General features: G+C 47.5%; 1 long non-coding RNA gene across 1 annotated transcript; it reads left to right on the top strand.

Annotated features, from left to right (window-relative positions):
* The first annotated feature begins 1,298 nt into the window (after positions 1 to 1,298).
* On the top strand, positions 1,299 to 3,741 carry LOC135443237 (uncharacterized). The gene is made up of 3 exons (XR_010438904.1): positions 1,299 to 1,630; positions 1,714 to 1,910; positions 2,235 to 3,741. It is a non-coding gene; the product is annotated as an uncharacterized LOC135443237 (long non-coding RNA).
* Positions 3,742 to 6,561: the final 2,820 nt, after the last annotated feature.

The raw sequence follows: 6,561 nt of genomic DNA, 5'->3' as shown, positions 1-6,561 counted from the left end.
ATATATCTCGGGTACTTAGGCAAGTTTCCCACGATCCAGGTAGTCGAAAAGAGCCTTTCCATTGTAGGAACTGAATAATGACGGCAAAAAAATACTGTTATTAGAGTAATACTCCACATTAAATAATGTGATGTTCATCCCTTTGTTTTTAATCCAGTAACTAATAACTTAGGTATGTTTTCAGCTTCTAAAGGAATAAAAGCGAAGGGGAGAAAAAAAAGTTGAAAACAAAGGGATCCATAGTGCATAGTCAAAGCACCCATGCATCTAATCCCTGATTATTCCTCGGCGTGTCTGTGGCAGAGTATTTATTGGAAGTGCAGAGGGAAAGCGCGGCCGGCGGGACACTCTGGCACACAGGTAGCTGGGAGCTGCAGGCAGCGACCCGGGGCAGGCGGGCTCTGGGGGAGCGCTTTACCTGCGAGCGCCCTGCCCGAGGTGACAGCCCCGCTGCCGCCGCCCGGAGCCGTTTCCCCCTCCCGAGCCGTGACTCATGCAGTAATGTCACCACTGCACATCCAATCCCGACCCAGCTGGCCGCTTTTTTCCCTGAGCAAAAAGTAAGGGACAGAGGGACGTGGCCACTCGGCCTCGGGGGTGGCCTCCGTTAACCTGGATCCTTTTGGGATTTAAGGGCTGGAAGGAAAGGGCGGGGGGTGTCACGCCGGCCCAGCCGCTCTCGGAAAGGCAGGAACGCGCACAGGCAGAAAAAGTCACTTCTCCGCTCCGTCTTGTGTCATCCGTGACGAGGGATTTCAAAATACTCCCGAATATTTGTGCAGGGGACAAAAAAACCCAACTCCTACTGCTCCTCGCATGGCGGCTGCGTGGGTACTGTTGCTGCTCCGGCTCTCAAAGAATGCCTAGGAAGTAAAATAAAAATAAGTATGTGCATTTTTATAGGGAGATAAATTGACAATTTATTGTGTATAACTTCTGATCAATTATTAATCGTTAGTGTCAACAACAGGGTTATAATTACCTTCAGTTATTTAAAGGGATATTTATTTTTTCTTCTCTCTGATCTGGTAATTAGTTAATGCTCTGGAGTAATGAATTCAAAGCTGATTTGATAATGATTGAGACAGGGTTTTTCCCCTCTCTTTTGGCAGCCCCCCCTCGCACGGAGGGGGAGGGGAGGAGGAGGAGGAGGTGTCTCCCCCCGTTTGCAAAGAGCCCATGTAAAGGCAAATCACCGCGCGTTTCACTTTTCAGACCATAAATAACGATTCTGGGAGTAAAAAGGCGAAATGACAAACAAATAGAGCGCAGCTGGGATGAATAAGGCCGATCAAAGTTAGCGGGGGCCGACGCTTCCCTCAGCCGCCGCAGGTCTGAGTCCCATAAAGGTGCCAGCAACTCTTACCTCTCTCCCCGAGATCAAGGGAGAGGGCGAGCAGGACATTTTAACCCGCTGACATCTTCCCGCGAGCGGAGGAGGGGAGAGAGGGAAAGGGAAGAAGGAAACTGCATATTTCTTGTTTGGGGGAATTAATGCCTCCACCATTGCTCTGGGGAAGGGGTTTCACCTGGAGCCCGAGGAGCTCCCGCCCAGCCCGCGGAGGATGCTCGGGGGTCAGAGGGGGAGAGGGGCTGAGCCGGGCTGGCTCAGCTCCTCGCAGCGGCAGAGGTGTGTGTAATGATCCCCAGCCCGGCTCAGCCCTCGGGATGGGGAAACAAGAAATAATTTTTTTTTTTTTTCCTTTCCTTGAGGGAGCTCGGCAGAGCTTAATCGCGAAGAGAGGCAGCAAAAGAGCAGCCCGCAGGAACCGTGGCTGCCGCCTTGCCCCGTGTCTTGGGGCGGGGGTAACCCTCTCCTCCCCGGGCCTGGGACGCGGCAGCCCGGGGGAGGCAACTACGGAAAACTCGCCTTCCTCCCCGTCCCCAGAGGCGTGTGGCGCTGAGCCGAGGTAGAAGCTCCATTGTTGCCTCCCTCCCCTCTTTCCTAGACCTCTACTTAATTTAGCGTCAGGCGAGGTCTCAGAGCCAAAATGGGTGGGTGTTTTTTTTTTTTTTTTGGGTTTTTTTTTTTGGGTTTCTTTTTGTTTTTTTTTTTTTTTAGAGCGATGGGGCTCGTTTTACGGCAGCTCTGACCGAGATGGAATAAGTGTATATGATATTATATGTAACAGTTATACTTTTATATATTAAAAAAAATGTTTTCCCAGTGCAGCAAAACTGCACTGGGAATTGCAGTGCAAAATGCAAGTTTTAAAATTAATTCATCCTGACAGGTTTGACATCGCCCGGCTCCCTTTTTCCTGCAACTACGTCCGCAAATGAATGCCGCTTCCAGAGTGTATGTTTTAATTTGTCACATCAAGGCAATAAAAGGGAGCGATATATACTTAAGCCAGTTAACATTGTAATAACAGGTTTAAAGGAGCAATTAAATGGTAGTGAGTCGCATGTCTGACTTTCTATAGGCATTACCACATCAATGGTACCTTTTAGGCTGACTATAACTTAGCATGATTGTCTCAATTAGTTTAGCTACATGATAGTTATTGTGAACTCTTTGTGAGTAATCAATGTTACGCAAGCTTATGGGAAGGAGGCTTTAATAGGGGTGAGCCGCAGCTAAATAACACGGACCTCCTATTTTAAAGAAACACCTTTCTTTCTCTGTCTCTGCTTCTCGCTTTCTCCCTCTCCTCTTTATTTCTCTCCTCCAAGCCCCAAGAAAGAAACTGTAATTTATAGACTTATAAATCTGTTTCCGAGATCGCTGTAGCTGAACGTAGATGTACAGGCAAAAAGCAGCTTTGCCGCGGTTGATCAACGAAAAAGCCCAGCGCGGATGGCCAGGCACCCCCGCTTCGCCTCTCCTTGGCTTCAGTGGTGCATGTCGCGGCTGTTCACTGTCACGATAAAGACGAATAACCTTGAGGGATGCTCACCTCACATGGCGCATGTGTGCAGAGCTCCTGCGGGCTCCCAGCCCGAGCAGGGAGCGCTGCGGGCACGGACACGCAGAACAGAACCGGGGGTGAAGGCGAGGGGCGGAGGGAGGAACGACTGCAAAGCGGGGTTAAAAACACGATTTAATGCGGGGAGAAGGGTCCTGCCCGACCAAAGGGCCGCTTGGTAACTTGTTAATTCTCCGCTTACAGACTCTCTTGCTAAATACTGAGCCACGGGTGGTTAATGCAAAATATGGGGGGCTGGAAATTGTGTGGGAGCTGCTTGAACTGCTTCAAAACATTAACAAGTATGTACTGTTTTCTGTCACGGGGAAAAAAAAAAGAGCAAGAGAGCGTGTACCATTGAAATTTAAGATTAAAAAAATCCAGGGATATTTCTGTTGGTGAAGTTATTCTCATTAGTCCCAACAATGTCTCGCCATTAGGCAAGGCTGGAGTTAGCCTCAGTCGCAAGATTTCAGATCTGCAAGGGTTTTTTTTTTTTTTCTTTTTTTTCCCCCCTTTTTTTGCATGCACATTACATTTCTGTCATGCTTTGCAGAAGAACACGATATCCCCAAAGAACCCAAAGAAGAAAAAAAATACTCTGACAGCAACCATTAGTTAAGAGTGCAATGAATAAACCCCTTGCACAAGAGTATCAGGACTAATTAAGATTCTGTTTAGCAGCCCTGGATGGAATGTTAATGTAGCTTTGACTAACTGGGAATAAGCAGGGGAAAAAACTGCATTTTAAGAGGAATGCTGGGGTGATAACATCTCTCACTTCTTCTGTCCAAGGTCTGCCCAAGCCTGTTACAAAGTCATTATCTCAAATTACTCCTGTACTTCATTTTTAGAGGGTTTGGGCAAGATCCCCTGGCGTTGAAGAGCTGCCTAGAGCCTCACAAAGCCAATACTCTCTAAGGGGATAAAGGCTGAATCAACCCACTATCTCTACCTTCGAGAGTTTGCTGGTACCAGTTTCTTGGACAAATACAGCCAGGATTCTGGAGGCAGATTAGGATCTATTGCTGGCGTCTCCTCACAAATCCCTAAAGGGTTTTTGACCCTTTGAAGTTTCGTCTATTTTGCTTACACAGAAGTTTACATGATTAAGTCAGGATTTTACAAGGCTCAACAAGGCAAATTTAGTCACCTCGGAACACTCAACACCAAAAAAAAGAGTAAAATATCCTGTTGTCCTGCTACTCGGTTAGTTCCAGAAACACTAGCATACTGTTGTATTTGGAGTGATTAATTTAATACAATAGAAAAATATCTGCAAGACTGCTTCATCAGAGAAGGGTAAAAAAACCCCCTCATTATTATTACTATAAATTATTATTTTATTTTAATAATTTTTTCAGACTTTTATATAGCATTCCCCCCACTTCATTCCCAATGATCATTAATGCAGCTATGTTTATCAGAGAGTGGATAAAACTTCCTGAAGTCCTTTCCAGCCTTTTTAAAATTTCCAGCCTGCCTTTGCTTCCCCTTATCCAGACAGTTACATTTTTTTCATCGTCGAGCAGCAAGCCTCCCCTAATCCTTCCCTCTGAAGTAAACTTTTGCCAATGCTTTCCTTGCAATAAGCAGCCTTGCACAATGCAAATCTTTTCCTGGAATGAGAGGGCTGGGAGCTGACAGCGTAAACTAGAGAGGAGGAGCAGAGCTCCTTCTGATGGAATAGTTACCTATTTAAAAAAGTCTCCTGAAGTCAGAGCGGGAGTGCTGCAGCCAGGGACTGTGATTGCATCTGGCCCACCCTACTTCCATGGCCTCTTGTGGAACACAGACTCGTTCTCTCTTTCAGTCTTCCTCTCTCTCCCTTTCCCACCAGAGGGAAGATCACTCTGCTAAGGAATTACTCCTGCAGTTATTATCAATGAAGGAAGGAATTATCTGTTCAATTCATCCTGCCTCTGAAATAACAGTAATAATAATAGCAGTAATAACAATAATAATAATAATACCTGGCGGGCTGGATGAGTGAGTAGCAGAGACAGCAAGGCCAATCAGGCAAGCTGCAGATTTCTCTTCCTCAATTGATTTATAATTGATGAATGGATTTTCTTGTGCAGCTGCAGTGTGGTTAAAATCTATTGAAGAGGTAGGTGTCCTGGAAGGTGTTATTTTGTACGGGAGACAGTTAGGAGTAACTGGGTGCATTTATCAGTGGGAGATCTGAGCAAGCAACACGATTACATTGCTGTTAGTGGCGAGGATTCAACTTTCCATAGGCCTCCAGCACCTGCAGGCTTGCAGGTGACTCACAGGGAGGTGGTTCCTGCCGGCTGCGGGCCACATGCTGCATCAGGGCATTGATCTGGCACAGACCTACCCACAGCTTTGGGCCGAGAATGCTCTGCCCTCCTCCCCACAAGCTGTTCACTGGTGCTGTGCTGGCGGAAATCGGTCAGGCATGGCTTTGCAAGAGAACGGGGGGCAATGCCTTGCAGCATTTCTCTCACACATTTTAAGGAAATGGAAGGGATTTTCATACCTCTTAATAGGAGCTGTTTTCCTACTCCAGGTGTGATGTTTTCCCCTGCCTGTAGGGATGTACTTGGTATTCAGTGCATTTGCAGTGTCTCTTAAAGGAACAGAGCTTTAATGTGGGTATCAAGAGACATGCAAAGCTATTATCAAGCCTCTGGATCGTGGGTGCTTACCATAGATCTCGATAAACTTTAGGACCCGTATTTTTCCATATGTTCTGGATTCATATTGTAGACCATGTAGGCTTCAGTGTAGTACCTTATTGTTTTGTTGCTCTTTGCTAAAAACCCCCAAAAAACTATCATCATAAAGGACAGGCCTCCAGGCCTGTCAGGACCTTCCTTTGCTGCTTGTAAAGGGGCTTAAGGCTGTGTTCAAGAAGACAAGGTGTAAATGGGATAGAAAGGTCTTACTTGGCTTCTTATCTTTGAGAATACTTGGCTTCAGGATTGTATTTTTTGACCTTAAACTCATCCAAGAAATCAGGTGCTGTCTTCTCTTATGTTTAGGAAGACTTCAGCCTTACCAGAGGTGATTATGCCTAACCAAGTTTGGGATGCTGACCCCAGCAAGGTGACCCCTTGTCCTTGAAGGGCTCAGCTGGCCTACCTGCTCCAAGCAGGCCTCAGACCCCAGCCTCCTTACTGGAGGTGGTCACCCTTGCCTTTTCCAGCATGGAATGGGCTTGCTCCTGCTGGTGAGAGCACAGCACACACCCAACACAGAATTTCTGAAGCAGGGACAGAAAATGTGAGTTAAGCTGGAGGCCATGCAGCTGCGTCTCTGTGCTGCCTGTCCCTGTGAGGAGCTGTGCCTTGTTGTGCACAGCCCCCTCAGGAGAGGGGGAGAACCAGCCCCCTCCCACCCCTTCCCCTTCTTTACCTCTCTGACAGAGGGGGCACAGGGATTTCACTGGAGAGGCGGGCTCCAGCATATGGACATTATCTTCCCTGAGCTTGGAGCTGTGTGCGCCTGTGACGGGAGCAGATTTAAGCCACATTTTGCCACTTTTTGTCTTTTGTATGGGATGGCTGCACACAGGCGAGGTGGCTCCGTGTTCAGGGAGAGGGGCTGCTCCTGGGCAGCTGCTGAAATGCAGGTGAGGCCCAGCCCCACTGATGGGGTTGTGAGAGGGAGTGCGAGGGGAAAGCTG

Source organism: Zonotrichia leucophrys, chromosome 2 (genome assembly GCF_028769735.1).
Source record: "Zonotrichia leucophrys gambelii isolate GWCS_2022_RI chromosome 2, RI_Zleu_2.0, whole genome shotgun sequence".
Taxonomy (NCBI): Eukaryota; Metazoa; Chordata; class Aves; order Passeriformes; family Passerellidae; genus Zonotrichia; species Zonotrichia leucophrys.
Note: the sequence above shows the minus strand (reverse complement) of the source record. Positions and strands in the feature narration are given on the sequence as shown.